This window comes from Crinia signifera, chromosome 7, assembly GCF_055691185.1.
Source record: "Crinia signifera chromosome 7, ASM5569118v1, whole genome shotgun sequence".
Taxonomy (NCBI): domain Eukaryota; kingdom Metazoa; phylum Chordata; class Amphibia; order Anura; family Myobatrachidae; genus Crinia; species Crinia signifera.
The window spans coordinates 193,136,063-193,154,086 of NC_139223.1; the positions used below are offsets into that span (position 1 = coordinate 193,136,063).

General features: G+C 47.0%; 1 protein-coding gene across 2 annotated transcripts in view; it reads left to right on the plus strand.

The window, feature by feature from the left end:
* The window catches only part of WIPF1 (WAS/WASL interacting protein family member 1), a 63,288-nt gene that overhangs the window by 16,224 nt on the left and 29,040 nt on the right, over positions 1-18,024 (plus strand). The window contains exon 1 of one of the 2 annotated variants that reach the window (XM_083154772.1): positions 5,740-5,785. The exons of the other annotated variant lie outside the window; for it this stretch is intronic. The gene's annotated coding sequence lies outside the window, so the exon portion shown is untranslated. Of the gene's footprint in view, positions 1-5,739; positions 5,786-18,024 lie in introns of those variants that run through there. 2 annotated transcript variants of the gene reach the window in all.

Below are 18,024 nucleotides of genomic sequence, written 5' to 3' on the forward strand. Positions count from 1 at the left end.
ATGTATAAGCTAGATTTAGACGCTAAAGCGTCTGAATCTCGAGTCCCTGCTAGCCGCTAAGAATCGGGGAAGTGTGGATTTAGACGCTAAAGCGTCTGAATCCAGGCGCCTTGCAAGCCGCTAAAGTGTTGGGGCATCTAAATCCAAAGCGTCTGGATTTAGTTGGGTGTAGGGGTACATCTAAATTTAGCTGCGTCTAGGGGTACACTATTAAAACCCGCCCTCAGTGCCACTAGTCAACGCCACAGCTGTCGACCTTGTAAATCCCACTATCCACGCCCACCCGAAGCGTGGCGAGCGCAGCGGTACACGTCCTACGACCTTTTCATACCCCCACTATCCACGTCGAACAGAAAGAAAGTGAGAACAGAAAGTGTGGCGAGCACAGCGAGGCGAGCGGACGCTGACACCTGTGAAGCCCGCGAGGGGACGCGGATAGCTGTGAAGGTATCCACGTCCCCTCGCGGGGCGCGCTGCGCTCGCCACGCTTTGGGCTCGGTGGCTCGCTGCGCTCGCCACACTTTCTATTCTCAACTCCACGCCGACGTGGATAGTGGGGGTATGAAAAGATCGTAGGACGCGTACCGCCGCCGCTCGCCACGCTTCGGGTGGGCGTGGATAGTGGTGCTGATTCAGGAACACATTCACACCTGCACACTCACACACCTGAGACAGTAAAGACGACATTTTTGGCAACTGTTAACTTTTTTTTTGTTGAAATTTAACTGGAAGATAACTGGAGAATATAAATGATTTGAATGACATGTAAGAAAAAGTCCAACATTAATTAAAAAGTCATGATTGGTCGGTAGAACAGGAAGGAGCTTCTGCGTCAACGTCACCGCCAGCACTTGCACAGGAAAGTGCTGCTGCGTCGACGTCACCGCCAGCACTTTCAGAGGAGTCGGCCGGCTTGGCGCTCTCATCCTCCTTCTCGACCAGGGGGAGCAGGGTCAGAGCATGTAGGATGGCGCGTGGTACCCCTTTGGCGCTTATTACGCCACTTGCAGCTGCCCTAGAGGCGCTCTATATTCTGGGTGTGCACCCCAGTGTCCGGGTCAACGAAGTTGAACGTATGATTCACCTTCCCGTGGACGTAACCGGCCTGCTGGAGTTGCTGGGTGTTGTAGGCCCTCCAACAGTCCGTGTAGACGGTGGTGCCGGGCTCAACATGGGCCTCGATGGCAGCCATCAGGGTGGCCGCATCCCGCCGCTCCACCACAGTCATGAAGCACTGCCCGGTCTCCCTTGATATGCCCCGAATACCCACTGCTGGGGCAGGAGCCGTCAGACATTACTTTTCCTCTTTACATAGAGGCTCTCGTCGACCACGATGACATGACCCGGGCCTCCCATTCGCCGCTGAGGCTGTGCCAGCAGGTCCACCGTGCAGGCCTCCCTCATCAAGTTATTGTACTGCACGACTGTTTTCTGCGAAATATCCAGCTGTCTGTTGCAGAATTTAATGCTGGTCAGCTCTTCTGCCCAGCAATATAGGAAGCAGATGAGGGTCACAAAGCTGAGGTGAGACCCCCGAAACCACTGAGCAGACCTGACGCTCACCTTCTTACGGCAGCTGCGAATGTGGCAGCCCCACATGCGCTCCTTTACACTGAGCCTCATGGGGTGGCCATTGGGGCAGGTCATGGTCTGCGGCAGGAACTGGCGGGCCTGCAAGAAAGCCACCACCTCCTCCTCCGTCTGCGGCAGATTAAACAGCGTCAGACGCTCTATCGCCATAGTCAGGTTCGCCACTGCCATTATGCACCTCCATCTCTCACACAGGGCTACTACTGACTGACTGACTGACTACGCTAACTGCGTAGCGCTCTGACTGACTACATTACGCTGTCCGCGCGTGGCTAAGCAGAAATGTTAGCGTCTACATTGGGGACACCCCCTGTGGTAGCGGTGTGCCGGGGTGTGCGATTTAGAAGCCCCGTTTGTGTCCTTTTTACACGGTACATTTCATTACATTACAGCTAGAGTGGCACGCGCAGCGCTACGTTACTTTATAGCTAAAGCGGCACGCGAGCCTCTGGCAGGCTGCTCCAGGTTTGTTTGTTTTTTTTTGTTGTTTTTTAAACCTGGAGATTGCATACCAAATCGCTCACTTTCTGAATATCTCATCCTATTAAATTTCACCCCTATTCTTTTTTTTTTACCACAAATTGTTTTCATTTGAATTTATATAAATGCCAGCGGCGCTGGCATTTTTAGCGGATATTTTGCACATCTCTCACAGAGATGTTGACACTCAAAGGGTTAAGCTACTTACTACGGAGCTCCCCGCCACCCGATCCTGCTGGTAATACGAAGTATTAATTTATTATCATTGGTGCCTGCAGTCCCAGAATGTCAGCAATATAAAATGTCTGCTGCCCAATTCCTTTAAAAATACACCGGTACATGAAAGGGAGGGGTTATTCTAAACAAGAAAAAAAAAACGTTATTCCCCAGCACACCATAATAAGAGAAAATGCAGACATCTTAGTTCTATTTGCAAAGATGTGATAATTAGTGTTAGCAAGCCACCACCTCTGGGTGAATACATACTGGCGAGTAATAAATGTATGGCCTAATGTCAGACTTACCTACCTTCTCGAAATGGCCGGGAAGGTACTGAAAATTGTGAGACCTTCATGACCGCTCCCCCCCCCCCCCCCCCCCCCCAAAAAAAAAGGTTTGCAAGTCTCCCGCTTATATTATTGCAGAAGTTATCCATTTTAAGACTATGTACATCTGCCAAGTTTGTTCCTTCATTTTTTCAAACCATGGTATCATACTCCACGCCGGGTTCAGAGGCTCATGTAGGGGTCATTGGATCAACCCTAATCGAAATGCACTGAAGGGTCAACAGGGCTTAAGTTGATTCCTTAAATAGGTCGACACAAGCATTAGTTCGACAATGGGAAGGTCGGTGTGGACACCATATCAGTGTACCGCTGCACACTATTTTATTCTCCCACCATGCCATAGTGGATGGTAGGGCATGAAATACCGCCCGTTGGCACGTCGGCTAAAAAAACCCATGAGAAACTCATTTCGACCTTTTGTCGACACAATATGTTAGTTTTTACAGCTGGATTATGGGGTGTGGACAGACATACTGCCACAGACATTTCCCTGACCCAGCCCAGTCTGCACCCTCCCTGACCGGCTTCTAGCAACTTATTATATGAAGTGGTTTTCTGAGAGTCTGTTCCAAGAAGCATCACAGGCTGCGACACTACCATTCAGTGGAGACCATGTAAAGGGTGCAGTACTGGTATGGGGAGGGGGGGGGGGAGCACTCCATTTTAGTTATAAAAGCACCCACAACTCAAGTGCCCCCCACAAGCCTTAGAGGGGTATCCAATTAGCCTTGATGCATTTTTTTCCTGATATAGCAATTTATGGCCGAATATCGTGTTATCAAATTATAGGTTAATTTTACCAGCCGAAAATGGCCCGATGATCACACAAAAGCATTTGGGGCCAAATGTAATGGGGTGTGATTTTGATTTTTTAAATAATACCCCTTTTACACCAAACCGCCGGGTCGCACCCGGCTTTTTAGACCCAGGATCAAGCCGGGTGCTACCCGGCGTTTTGTAGCTTTTACACCGGCACCCCCCTCCCGCCGCCGCTTGGAGATGACATCATCTCCAAGTGCCGAACGCAGCCACCGGGACCCGGACCGCTGCGCTGGGGGCACTAAGGTAATCTGCTGGGCTGCCCCCAGTCCCCGTGCACCCTCCAGCCGCAGTCCGGGAGGTGAATGGATGCCGCAAGAGATTTCTTACCAAAACTCTCATTTTCTGAATCTCTCATCCCTTTAAAGTTTCGCCCCATATATTTCCTATATAAAAAAAACATTACAGGTCATTATGATGAATAAAAATGTTTGCTTGGCAATTTGCACACCTATTTTGACAACTACTTGGCACTCAAAGGGTTAATAAATTTGGATGTAATTACGCGTAGTCGCCGCTGGGGGAGCATCACATGGTTTCCCTGCTCCCCCAGCGGCGACTACGAATTACATCCAATGCTGCACTGACGCGGGCCGCCGGCACTGAATCCCCGACGGGCACCCCGCCGCCCGTCCTTCACTGTCCACCCCGCCGCACGAGTAAAAAAAATTATTAAGATTAAAAATTAAAAGATTCTGACGCCCCCCTTCCCCCACATTTTGTAATGCTCATTAGACAATATGCCACACAACATAATGCCCCTTACACATGCAGTTGCAGCCTTTCTTGCATCATTTGCTGCAGTTGTGTCTGCAACTTTAGCTTAAAACTGCTGGTGCATATTTATGCGCCAAGGACTGAAACTGCCTGTCAATGTATACAGATGCTGCAATCATGCTTTGTGCATCCTTAAATGCCACTTTTGATTGCACTGAATCAGGCCCATAGTGTTGTATACTATGCCATAGTGGTGATGCTGTATCACACCACTCAACTGCATCCAACATCACCCTGGTCACAATCAGGGCCATAATGCTGTATATGGCCCTATAGTGGTGCTTGTACATCTCTGACATGCGCCCAAAATTGCCACTAGTCAGTCAGGCTCAGGCCCATAATGTTGTATACTATGCCTAACACTGTATATATAAATAATCACATGTAGCTTTTAAACATAGTCGTGCTCTATGAGGTTTTACTCACTTACTTGGCTAGGCACTGGCTTTGGTTGTTCTGTACAGAGGCAGGGTAGCAGCTAGATCCCCTTCATTGCAGCAGGCAGCTCTGCTCTGCATGATTGTTTAAACATTTTGCAGAGTGAGCTGGAGGCAGAGCCATCAGCTTGGGCTCTGCAGAGGGGTATGATGGTGCGACTGCACATGTGCAGTAGCTTCACCAGCGGCCATATTCCCTTGGTCGTGATTCGGCTTCTGCTGCTCAGAATGCTGTTGATTGGAGCTGAGCTCCGATCGCAGGAGCGGCCAGCAGGGGGGTGATGGAGCGGAGCTCCAAGCGCAGCAGCAACTAGCAGGGGGGTGATGGAGCGGCGCTCCAAGCGCAGAAGCAGCTAGCAAGTGGGGATGGAGCGGAGCTCCGAGTACGGCAGGAGGTCGATGGAGCGGACCTCCGAGCACAGCAGGAGGGTGATGGGTGGCTGCTGAAGGGTCGCCGGGACCGACTGACAGGAATTCATCAGCCAACACTGACCGCAGCGCACTTGGGCGGGAGGGAGGAAGGCACACAGCTACGAGGTAAGGTTTCTACTGATTAAGCAGGCGGCAGCTACTGCGCCTGCCACATCATCCTGGACCCGGCGCTCCCCGCAGGCGCTGGCTCCCCCAAGCCGCCGCGGGGGCTGCTTCACCATAGCTACGCCACTGATTGGCTGGTTGTTTATCACTCTCCACTTAATCACTTTTTGAAGCTTGATACATCTGGCCCTTTGAAAGAGGCATCCTTGTTGACTTTATTGCAAATGGCAGGTGCTGAACTTCTAAGACGCCACCTCCGTGCTTTAACCTGAGGTTCTGGAAAGTGTCTGTGTGTGTGTGAGAGAGCAGTAAGCTGAAGTTTGGCCTAGGGTTCTGAAAAACCTTTCATTGGCCCTAGGTTTAAAGCTTTTTGGTGTTGGTCCTATGAGCAAGTGAAGCATCTTCACTGCTCAGGTGTCTGTCCCACTCAAAGTGTCACTTGGTGTTGTAGAGAAAGTCTTGCGACAAGCAGTGAAGAGGAAGTTGGCCGTCATATACAGTGTTTACAGGAAATGAACTACTTAAATGCTTTTAGAGGAACTTGTAAACGGGCTTTAAGAGACTCGCAGGCAGAACCAGGTTGGTGCTTTTATTTTATTAAAACTTTTAAAACTTGACATTTTGCCCTAGCTGCAGACCAGAAAATGCTTTCTTACTTGTCAAGATGCTGAACGGATTATAGAAATAGTGGAGAAATGGAATGTAACTTCTGATACTGGTATGGTATTGTCTGCAAGCAGAGATGGGACACTTGGTTGAGTCTACCATGATGCGCGGCAGTATGTAGAGTATCAGTGATGCCTATTCCTTATCTTACAGCATTAGAGTGCACATACAGTACTTGAGCACACCAGGACAGACGTACAAATCCGGTGAGCACAGAAAGTGCTTTCCATCTTTTTTACACTGAAACACACCCTGCCAGTAATGAATTGATATACCAGATGTGTTTAAGGAAATTACTGGTTACTCACTAACGGTCATTGTTTGAGGCAAGTTGTAATAGTTCAATAAGCGTCCAAGATTATAATGCAAATTTCATTTAAGTGGTACAGTAAATAGAATAATTTGTGGTTCTTTGCATTATGGCATGGTACGTACTATAGTAGAGACATAAACTGTGGATCTCTCTGTTTTGTGGTCCTACAATTACAAAGAACTGACAGATCACAAGTTGCCTAATGCTGGTACACTGCACTATGTATATAGGGGGTTATTCTGATTCACTCGGAAAGGCACAATCACTCTCTAATGGACAAAACCATGTGCACTGCAGGTGGGACTGATGCAACATGTGCAGAGAGATTTAGGTGTTTTATTGTTTCTGTGCAGGGTAAATACTGGCTGCTTTATTTTTACACTACACTATAGATATCAGTTTGAAGTACACCCCCCACCCAAATCTAACTCTCTCTGCACATGTTGCAACAGCCCCACCTGCAGTGCAAATGGTTTTGTCCATTAGAGAGTGATTGTGCCTTTCTGAGTGAATCAAAATAACCCCCGTAGTATATACCCAGGGACCTGGCAGGGTAGCTGGTGTCAGAAAGTGTATATACACTTGCCAATGCCGTAGCAATGAGTGATAGGGTGGCAGCATGGCATCACTAATGTCATTCCCTGTTTGAGCTGCAGACAATGCAAGCATGCATTGCTAACTGTATGACTTTAAGAATTTGACGACATGTCATTATCGACACATTTGTTTCAAATGTCATCTAATACCAAGATTAAGTTGGTCAACAGTAATGTATTTATTTGCACTTCCTCTATGTTTGGCTCTTTGTTCTGGCTTGAGACTTTCTATTATTGGTAGGATTGTTCTGTTTAGACCTGTGGTGTTCTCAGTAAATAAGTAATGAGACGGTATTCGGCTAAGTCCATAATAATAGCTCTTGTAATCAATATTTCTAAATATACTTTGGCCAAATTGATGCTAGAAAAAAGACGTTTGGACAAAGTATTTACCCGGTAACTGTAATAGGATGTTTATTTTTTTTGTTATTTTTTTTTATTCATATTTTCCATTTAGTAATTCTGAGCTATTTAATGTTTGACTTTCACTTGACATTTCCACGGTGCAACAAAGTAAGGGAAAATCCATTAAAAATGTGAAATCTACGCAAGCTGAATTGTGCGTATAAATTGTCCGCGAGACTGTAAACCTCAGCTGGGTGTAGCACGTCGTATTCTGGGCAAATGTGTGTATTTGAGCACTGTGCATGCATTTGCTCAGAGGGTTTTTGCAACATTATGCACAGTTATGTTCCACCAAAGAAAATTAAATATTACATTTTTGGTGGTTAATTTGTATTCGGCAGCGGGGAGCAAAATGTATAGTTATGCCACTCCTTCCATTGCTATGCCCAGATCATGGCAGTGTCTTGCTGGGGAGAGCCTGGCAGCACCACAACAGTATTTATAGAATGGCGGGTATAACTATGACAGAAATACTGGAGCTTAGGGCGTAAACTTACCCAAGAGGTGGTGTTACCAATAGCAACCAGATTTGTCTGTGTTCTATCTCAATTGCATCATAGAAAATGATAGACAGAATGTAATTGGTTGCTATGGACAACATCACCTATTTTTACATTCTTAAAAGTTGTAGTAAATTTACTCCTTAGAGCAGTGGTTCCCAAACTGTGTGTTGTGGCACCCTGGGGTGCATTGGGACACTTGCAGGGGTGCCTAAGGTTGGTGTGGTCCAGGATTGCTTCAAATTGGTTTGTATATTAGGCAAAACCAGTGCTTGCAGCTTCCCATCTTAAAATATGTTAAGGAACAGAAGTGAATCCTGTCCCTCGCCGCATTACTAACCCCAAAGATGACATATGAACACAATTTACTTCATGTATTTTTTTCTAAATTTCTTAAGAAACTTTTGTCATTGTGGCGGCGTGAAAACATTTCTGATACTCAAGGGCTCCGTGATTCATAAAAGGTTGGGGTACTCTTTACCTAGAACGGCGCCCAAGATTTGGATCTTGGGCATCGCAAGGTAGAAAATCGCGTCGGTCGCATCGCATGCGACCAAAAAATCGCATGCGATGCGACCGACGCGATTACAGCGATTTTCACATAGGGAACAATGTTAAATGGCACAATTGACCCGATTTTACATAGGGAACAATGTTAAATGGCCCACAGAGCCCAAATAGCCACCCTCAAGTGTGAAATGCCCCCCCCCCCAATTGTTAACGCCACCCCACGATCAACGTCAACCCGAAGCGTGGCGAGCGGCGGCGGTACGCGTCCTCCGACATTTTCATGCCCCCACTATCCACGTCAGCGTGGAGTTGAGAATAGAAAGTGTGACGAGCGCAGCGAGCCGACGCGGATACCTTCACAGGTATCCGCGTCCCCTCGCAGGGCTCGCTACGCTCGCCACGATTCGGGCTCGGTGGCTCGCTGCGCTCGCCACACTTTCTATTCTCAACTCCATACCGACGTGGATAGTGGGGGTAGGAAAAGGTCGGAGGACGCGTACCGCCGCCGCTCGCCATGCTTCGGGTTGACGTTGATCGTGAGGTGGCGTTAACAATTGGGGGGCCATTTCACACTTGAGGGTGGCTATTTGGGCTCTGTGGGCCATTTAACATTGTTCCCTATGTAAAATCGGGTCAATTGGGCCATTTAACATTGTTCCCTATGTGTAATCGCGTCGGACGCATCACATGCGATTTTTTTGGTCGCATGCGATGCGACCGACGCGATTTACATTTTAACATGCATTTCTATGTGAAATCGCGGGCATCGCATTGGTCGCATCGCATGCCATTATAATGGCATGCGATGCCCGCGATGGGCGCCGTTCTAGGTAAAGAGTACCAAGGTTGGAAACCCCTGCCTTAGAGTATTGCTGTATTTGGCTTATTGCATGCCTGCTCTACCCCCTTTTCCCCCACCGTGACTTTGTTCCCTAATCCAAGTTTATCTAAAGTTAAAATAAAAAAAAAAAAGCTGGGATATATTTTGGGCTAAATTTGTAAGAATATTCCCACTATACGTTCCATTATTTTCCAGAGCACGTGCACAGGTCAGTTCTGTTAATTTTTTTTTAATATCATTTTTTTTAAATGTATTTTGCATTGTGGCTCCACTGTGCAAATAAGAGGTCGAAAAATGTAATGCTCAATTTTGTTGAGCAGAGAGCAACTGCAACTTTTTAAGCACTCTCCATCTAACTAAACAGGGTTCTGTATGTTTTTTTTTTTTTTTTCCTCTCAACAAAACCCTTTTTTGCAGCAGCAATGTGTGGATGCAAATTAACTTCTGTGGCCTTTACTGTTCATATAGGGAAATGTGTGATATATATATATATATATATTTTTTTAAGTCAGAACACATACTGTACGCAAAGTGAGCTATTTCCTAATAGAATGTACGTTGGGTATTTTAAGCCACAACAATTGCTTAGTTATAGCAGAAGTAAAAATGGGAAGTTTCTATTCAGTCTGAGAATTGTGGGTTATTTTCTGTTTATTTAATACAACTTGTTGCATTATCTATTGTATGATTTAGTATTAATTTTTATAAGAATATTCTTCAGTCCCTTTTGACTGACTGTCACCTTACATTGACCGTTTATCGCTATTTGATGTAATTCTCACGATTTGTATGTTCGTTGGACTCAAGCTAATGTTTGACTAGATACCACAGTGATCTGCTCATGTGAATGTTATATACTGTGCATTTTCAATTATGTTCCATCCTGTGAATGTCTCAATAAAAGAGTTTAGAGTGTACCTCCTAATTGTGTGGTTTTTTTTTTGGGGGGGGGGGGGGGGGGGGGGCAGTTGGGACAGAGGGGCTGGGGGCTTGGCCACAGAGCTGCTGGCCATGCCAATACAGCTGTGAAAACAGGGGCGTGATCTCACGGGAGCACTGCGAGCATAGGCCATGCCCATGACTGCTAGGCCACGCCTCTTAATTTCAGGTGGGCGCCTTCGGCACGTGCAGGGGTCCCGATTTGCGTGTTTTGGGAGGTATGTAATTTATATAACATATATTGAAGGTCTTGTACCTATAGCAGGGCTGCCCTAAAATATAGGCACGCTGGGCCCACAATTTATAGGGGTTTACGGACAAGGGTGGGTGTTGGCCACACAATCAGAGCAGTGAAGCAACATTCTCTATCTGCCTGCAGCCAGACCGAGAGTGGCTCCCATCATGCTGATTGGTGGATGGATGGAGCTATCAACCAATCAGAGTGCTGACAGCCATATAGTGTATGGAAGCATGTGGAGAGATGGAGCAGGACTGCACGAGGGGCATGCTATGATTATAAAGTTGCCTTCTGTGAGTGTATGTGTATTGGCCCCAGCGAATTGCTTTGCCTAGGGCGTACATTGCTGATAAGTGGCACCTATATAGCTAATCTGTGTTCCCACAAATGTTTGCACACAGAACAAAAGCATCAGACGAGGAAGCCAGATCTGTTAAGACCTTGCTTCTCAAACTCTGTCCTCATGGAACCCAAGTGGGAATAATAAGTACACAACGAGGACCCTTATGGTTCCATAAAGGCTGAGAAGCACTGTGGGTGATTCAGAGGTGGACGCAGTTGCAGTAGCGGCGTCTGCATCTTTTGGCACAGCTGCTGCGTCTGTATGGTAATGCCATGGTGGAAGGGCGTTTATTGAGTATTGAGACACCCGCCGGCTGTGGTGTAATTATAATAGACACTCTGCATCAACCTCTGTATTACACCCACTGTGGACAGTCATTGAAGCCAGTAGAAGTGCCTGGATAATGTTTCGGAATTCCACCTACCACTATCCATACCCATTCCACACCACCAGTGGTTGCTTAGAAATGTGAGTCACCAGTGACTGCTTTATTATTGGAAGCTGAGAATGCTGCCTAATAATAGCCACATGAATGAGTACAGTAGCTTTCCTCATGAGAACTTGAAGCTACTATTCTATATCAAGTTCTCTCCACATTTCTTATTCAGCCCTTACATAATGCGACGGACAGATGTGATGTGATGCGTGCTCACACGCACATCACATAAAGTAGTGTGCTGCCCGTGCTTTTTTAAATAGATTGCATCACATCTAGTTAAAACCGCACAGTGCTTCAGCCCATCGCATACGTTTTCAGCTAGATGCATTGCGGCATAGTTCTGAACGCACTGAATTTATCGCTCTGTGTATGGGCTGCATTCGAAGACGTGGTCAAAATATTGGCACTCTACAGTCAGGATATCGACAGCAGGATCTCGATGCCTAGAATCCTAACACATCCTGGAGGTAATGCTGGCCATACACTTGACCAACTGGTTGGTTGGACTGACAATCTGGTACTGTATGGTGAGCAAATGTCAATCATCAGTTTGCTCATAAGCCCAGTAAAATGGACAAAAATATTCAGTCACATTTTTAAAATCAAACAGATTCAACTGCAATACTTTGAGCGACAGTTTTTGGCCAAATTGATGCTAGAAAAAAGTTTGGACAAAGTATTTACCCGGTAACTGTATTAGGATGTTTTTTTTGTTGTTTGTTTTTTATTCATATTTTCCATTTTAGTAATTCTGTGCTATTCAATGTTTGACTTTCACTTGACACTTCCATGGTGCAACAACATAAGCAAATTCAACTGCAATACTTTGAGCGACAGTTTTTGTCCATTTCCAGAATTTGGGAGCAAATGACTGAATTGCAAATTACATTTGCTCCCATCTTGTATCAGACTTTTTTCCTTTTATTCCATCCAACCAACTAGTTGGGGGGTTGGATAAAGGTTGACCTGCTGTATGCCTAGCATAAATTAGGCTGCTGGGGTTGGGAGGGTTAGGCTACATGGCAGGCAGGTTAGGATGCGGCTGTGGGATTGTCTGTTTAGGGTTAATATGCAGGAGTGGTGAGTTAGGAGGAGTAGGAATAAAATTATGGATTCTGGCCATCTGTATGCTGCTATTGTCTTCTATTGGGATCACGACTGCCATGACCTCATACCCAACCCGTTAATGCAGTGGTTCCCAAACTGTGTGCAGTGGCACCCAGGGGTGCCTTGGGACCCCTGCAGGGGTGCCTCGAGTTGGTAGTCCAGGACAATTTTAAGTTAATTGTGGTAAATGTATTGGGCAAAACCAGTGCTTTTTGCTTAAAGTTTGTGGACAAATGGAAGATAATTCTGTCCCTCACTGCATAATTAAAAAAACAACAACATTTATTTCATTCAGATTTTTTTTTCTTAATTTATCAATAAGAACATTTAAGGCCTAGGGTTGCAGTGGGTAAAATTCTTATACTACAAGGTGCCATGCTTCAAAAAAGTTTGGGAACCACTGCTTTTATATATTGGTTATTTTGGAAATAAATAATAATACTGCACATAAGTTTGCTTTTAGGACCACATTTATTAAATTGCTCAGTTTTATAACTCAGAGTCTGGTTCTGATTTCGGATGCATTTCTACATATGTGTGCGAACTAATAGTAGAAAGTAGAAGTGAATTTCCACGGATTTGTGTATCTCCTGATTTGTAAATTGGTTGGATCTTAGCCGGATCCGTCTTTGTATGAAGGGCATTTTGGATTGTGAAATGGGAGTAAAAACACATAACACAACAGGTTTTTTTTCTTTTATGAGTGTCGGGGGTGTGTGTACCTGGAGGCTGTGCTAATCGTAGTCATGCATATGGGAAGGGAACCCTGCTTCAAACTGCTCTTACGCCGCGAGACCACACAGACCGGCGACTTGTAACCTGCGGCAGCCGCCGGAGAGTGGGACGGCTGCCGCAGGACGATTTGTACTTTTTTTTTTTTTTGTTTTGTTTTTAAATGCCCCCCGAGGCATTATGCCTCAATGTAAACGGCCCTCGGACCCCAAAAGGTTCCCCACCCCTATTATAGACAATAAATAAGTGTGTGTGTGTGTGTGGGGGGGGGGGCACTGAACATTGCATTGGCACTATGACAACTGGCATTAGCACCTTGGGGTGTGCGCTATGCAATCATTAGGTCGACAGTCAAAGGGGGGTATTCAATCCAGGGTCACGACTCTCGGTCCATCCCGACAGCCGTGACCCTGACCCGTTTTCATTTTGCTCAACGGCATATCGCCAGGCAGGATACAATGCCCCACTTGGCGATCAGTGAAAAGGGGACGTGTCCGCCTAAACGGACGTGGATTGTCGAGATTCGGCCGTGATCGCTACAATCCATGGCTGCTATCGACAAAACGGGCCAGACAGCATTGAATAGGCACTCGCCCCTATTTAAACTGACTTGTTAATACTTTACCCTCCCAGTGAGCATAGAGAGAGAGTATAATGGTTGTGCCGAGCTCAGTGAGGAAGTCCCGAAGCATGACGAGTGCAACGATACACTTAGACGTGTACAAGACGACCTATGTCGGCATAGGCATAGAAATATCTTGTGGACTGATTACAGCAACCTTTTGACCTCGCCAACCCAATGCCTGTCGACCTTTTGACTGTTGACCAATCGCAGTCAAGAATCCTTTTTTCTGTAGGGGAAACCGTTTATGCAGTGCACATCTCAGAATCTGGGCCAGGATGGATTGCGGATTATGGGACATGCAAATCGTTTCGGATTTATTCCAGTGGTTGAGAACAGCCTGAAAATGTTCTTAGATTTGGAGTTTTTTTTTTTTTTTTAGATTTAATTAAATCAAGATCTATTTTTCTCTTTCTATAACTGCAGCAGGTCTTCCTTTTGTGACCGTGATATTTTACAGTTTCAGCACCACCACTTCCTTCGGCTGATTTTATCTGAACGCACAAGATGTGAAAGTAGAAGTTCCTCTTGGACTTTAGATCCAGTAAAGGCTGAACCAGTTCTGCTTTTTCATAGTTTTTCAGAAGAAAACAGTTTGTCTTTTATTATTAGTGTGTGCACTGGACCAGGGAAAGCTCATGTACCCAGCACATGCTGACCGGGCGCATACCTAGAACTTTGTGGGCCTCATCCAACACTGTAATACTGGAGACAGTATGGAAAAGCATGGGCCAGGTTTGAGAATCAGAAAGTGAGCGATTTTGGGAGAGTTATTTTGGTACTTGTTACCTAGAACGGCGCCCACGATTTTGATCCTAGGCATCACAAGGTAAAAAATTGCGTCGGTGGCATCGCATGCGGCCAAAAAAAATCGCATGCGACGCGATTACCGCGATTTTACATAGGGAACAATGTTAAATGGACCACAGACCCCCAAATAGCCACCCTGAAGTGTGAAATGGCCCCCCCAATTGTTAACGCCACCCCGCGATCAACGTCAACCCGAAGAGTGGCGAGCGCAGCGGTATGTGTCCTCCGACCTTTTCATACCCCCACTATCCACGTCGGCGTGGAGTTGAGAATAGAAAGTGTGGCGAGCCCGAAGCGTGGCGAGCGGACGCGGATACCTTCACAGGTATCCGCGTCCCCTCGCGGGCTTCACAGGTATCCGCGTCCCCTTGCGGGGCTCGCTCGCCACGCTTCGGGCTCGGTGGCTCGCTGCGCTCGCCACGCTTCGGGCTCGGTGGCTCGCCACACTTTCTATTCTCAACTCCACGCCGACGTGGATAGTGGGGGTATGAAAAGGTCGGAGGACGCGTACCGCCACCCCTCGCGGGCTCGCTGCGCTCGCCACGCTTCGGGTTGACGTTGATCGTGGGGTGGCCATTTGGGGGGGCCATTTCACACTTCAGGGTGACTATTTGGGGTCTGTGGGCCATTTAACATTGTTCCCTATGTAAAATCGGGTCAATTGGGCCATTTAACATTGTTCCCTATGTAAATCGCGGTAATCGCGTCGGTCGCATCGCATGCGTTTTTTGGACGCATGCGATGCGACCGACGCGATTTACCTTTTACCTTTTACCATTCATTTCTATGTGAAATTGCGGGCATCGGTAGCATCGCATGCGATGTACATGCGATGCCCGCGATGGGCGCCGTTCTAGGTAACAAGTACCATTCCCCCCCCCCCCTTTTTTTTTTAAAGCGGCAATAAATTACGTGGCAAAATCCACCTAGTTTTTTGGTGTAAATGATTGCCACTTTAAAAAAATGGAAAAAAAAACCCTCACAAAATCTCTCACATTTTGATTCACACACCCTATTACATTTGGCCCACATTGCAGCAATGTCTAGTATGTAACTGCTCCCCAACCAGTATGTAACTGCTCCCAAACCCCTGGCAGCGGGTCCGGGGTCGGGCAGTGGGGGTCCGGGGACTGGTGGGTTAACTCCGGCTCCTAGCGCTGCCGGGCGGTGAGCAGATTTTGAAAAAAATTCAGCCAATCAGCGTCCGGCAAGTCTTTTCAAAATCATCAGCGCTTCCCGCCGCCAGGCAAATAGCGCTAGGAGACGGAGTGACGATTGAGTGAAAGCTGCCGCTACACCAGTCCCTGGACCCCCGCTGCCAACATACCTGTGTGCAGCCAGCGGGGGTAGGCAGCGTCCAGGGACTGGTGTACCGGCAGCCTTCACTCACTCCGTCTCCTAGCGCTAGCTGCCTGGCGGCGGGAAGCGCTGATGACTTTGAAAAGACTTGCCGGACGCTGAATGGCTGAATTCAGCCAATCAGCGTCCGGCAAGTCTTTTCAAAATCTGCTCACCGCCCGGCAGCGCTAGGAGCCGGAGTTAACCCACCAGTCCCCGGACCCCCGCTGCCTGACCCCGGATCCGCTGCCAGGACCTCACACTAGCGCTCCCCCTCCAGCGCCCGGTGCGCGTGACCCCCCAGCCCCCCCTAGTTACGGTCCTGTAAGTGCTGTTCCGAACATTATTTTCCCCCATGGTGAACCCCACCCAAACCCTCTCCCCATCTTTCATAAATGCTTTTAGTAGATTGCCCACATGTTATGTGTGAGGGAAACACCCATATCGCACACTGATTATATTACTAGGGTGGGGTGGCTTTTTTGCCTTGATTCAACTTTTTTGTCAAATAAATATAGGTTATAAATAACTGTCTGCACCTGGTGAAACATCTGATTTTAAAATGCTCTCTTAAAAAACAAACAAACAAAAAAAACTTCTTGGAGGTGCTCAGCAGCCGACAGTCAAACTGCCGACATTCATAGTGTCAAAAGTGCAATGTCAATATTTTGAAAGAAGTCGCAGTCTGTGATGAACATTGTGAGTGTCGGTTTGCGATGGTCATCTGCAATGACCATCTGAGTAGGCCTCAGCTTGCTTAGGCTGGCCGTTGCAGGGTGACTTGCGAGGCCATCGAAACTGCACCTCACAATGCAGTACTTGGCCTCGCCTCTCGCAGGAAATGGGGGGAGCAACATGGTTCTGGCAACACCGACTGCCCCTGTTCCTTCCCTTGAATGCCTCTGCCTATTGTTCCAGTAGAGCATGCGTGGGGAACCTCAGGCCCTGGGGCCGTATGCGGCCCCCGTAGCCGGTTTGAGTGGCCCTCCCACCCTTTGCCAGAAGTCAAGTACAGGGGAATTCTCGAAAGAAGTTGGTAGTTCTTGCGAGATTCCTCTTGTTTAACAGCCGGAGACTGTCAGTCCTATTCAGTGGCAGCCACCAGAGCGTGAAACGGCTGCAGCAGGACAATTTGTAAGAGAAATTTTTACATATGGCCCCCGAAGGATTTTTTCCCCATACAAACGGCCCTTGGCCCAAAAAAGGTTCCTCACCCCTGCAGTAGAGGCATCCGCTATACTGCGCTGCGGACCCGTCCTGCACATGCGCAGTTTCCTGACAACCGGCAAACTGCTGTACTGAATAGGGACCTAAATCCGCAAATGCAGAGGTATGCGTTCCGTGGGTCGACAATGTCTAAGTCAACAGTAACTAAGTTGACACCTGGAAATGGTAGACCTACCATAGGTCAGTATTGACAGAATGTTGACGTTCTCTATGTCAACAAAATATACTGAATCCAACTGTTCTAGTGTTAAGTTCTGCTTGTGAATGTAGCGCAGCACCGATAGTTTTATTTTCCTCCGGTGAGGTGTGCGGGTTATTTTTAAGGCCTCATTTGGTCCAATAAGAAGGGAAGCCAATGACAAGACAAACGGAAGGAGGAAAAGCAGAGAGAAGGAATAATTGCTGCATGTGGTCTATGAATTGATTTATATCTGCAAGAAGTTAGCACACAATGGAAATGTTCTATGGATGTCTAGTGTGGTTACTAATTATTATGCAGAATACTGGTATGTATCCTGGCTGCTCTGTATAAAGTCCTTCATAGGATTAGAGGATGAAATGTTTGGTGTCTGTCAGAAATGTAATGCTGTGTACACACGGGGGCGATAGGGGCTATAATCGCTGGAAATATGGTCGCCGGCAACCATATTGCCAGTGATGGGAGCGTGCCCCAGCGATAAATCGCCGGGGGCGCGCTCCCGTTTTCAGCCCCATTCTAATCGCTGGTCGCAGAAGCTTGCTCCTGCTACCAGCTGATTACCTGGTCGCTGCTGAAAAGGAGACACTGAGCAATATATCTCCCCCCGTGTGTACGCACCTTTTCTGCTTTGTCTGCAAAGACATTTCTCATTATGAATTTCATCATCAATTAACTCAATTGCAATAGTGCAATTAACACTATTCTTACTGCAGTACTTCTTTATGCATACTTTTGTCAATGGTTCAATAGGTTGCCGGGATGCAGTCAAAATACGGACACTTTCAAAATGCTGACATTCATTATGCCGACATGCTCACATGACGACATTTACATTGTGGAGATGTCAACATGATTTTTTTTTTCTTTGAAACAGACTTGTTCTTAACTTCACTACCCAAGTGGACATAGTGAGATTATAACCGTGCCTGAAGCAATGTGAGGGGACGCGGTACACTTATTAGATGTCCGTGTCGGCATAGTCATTCAAATTTG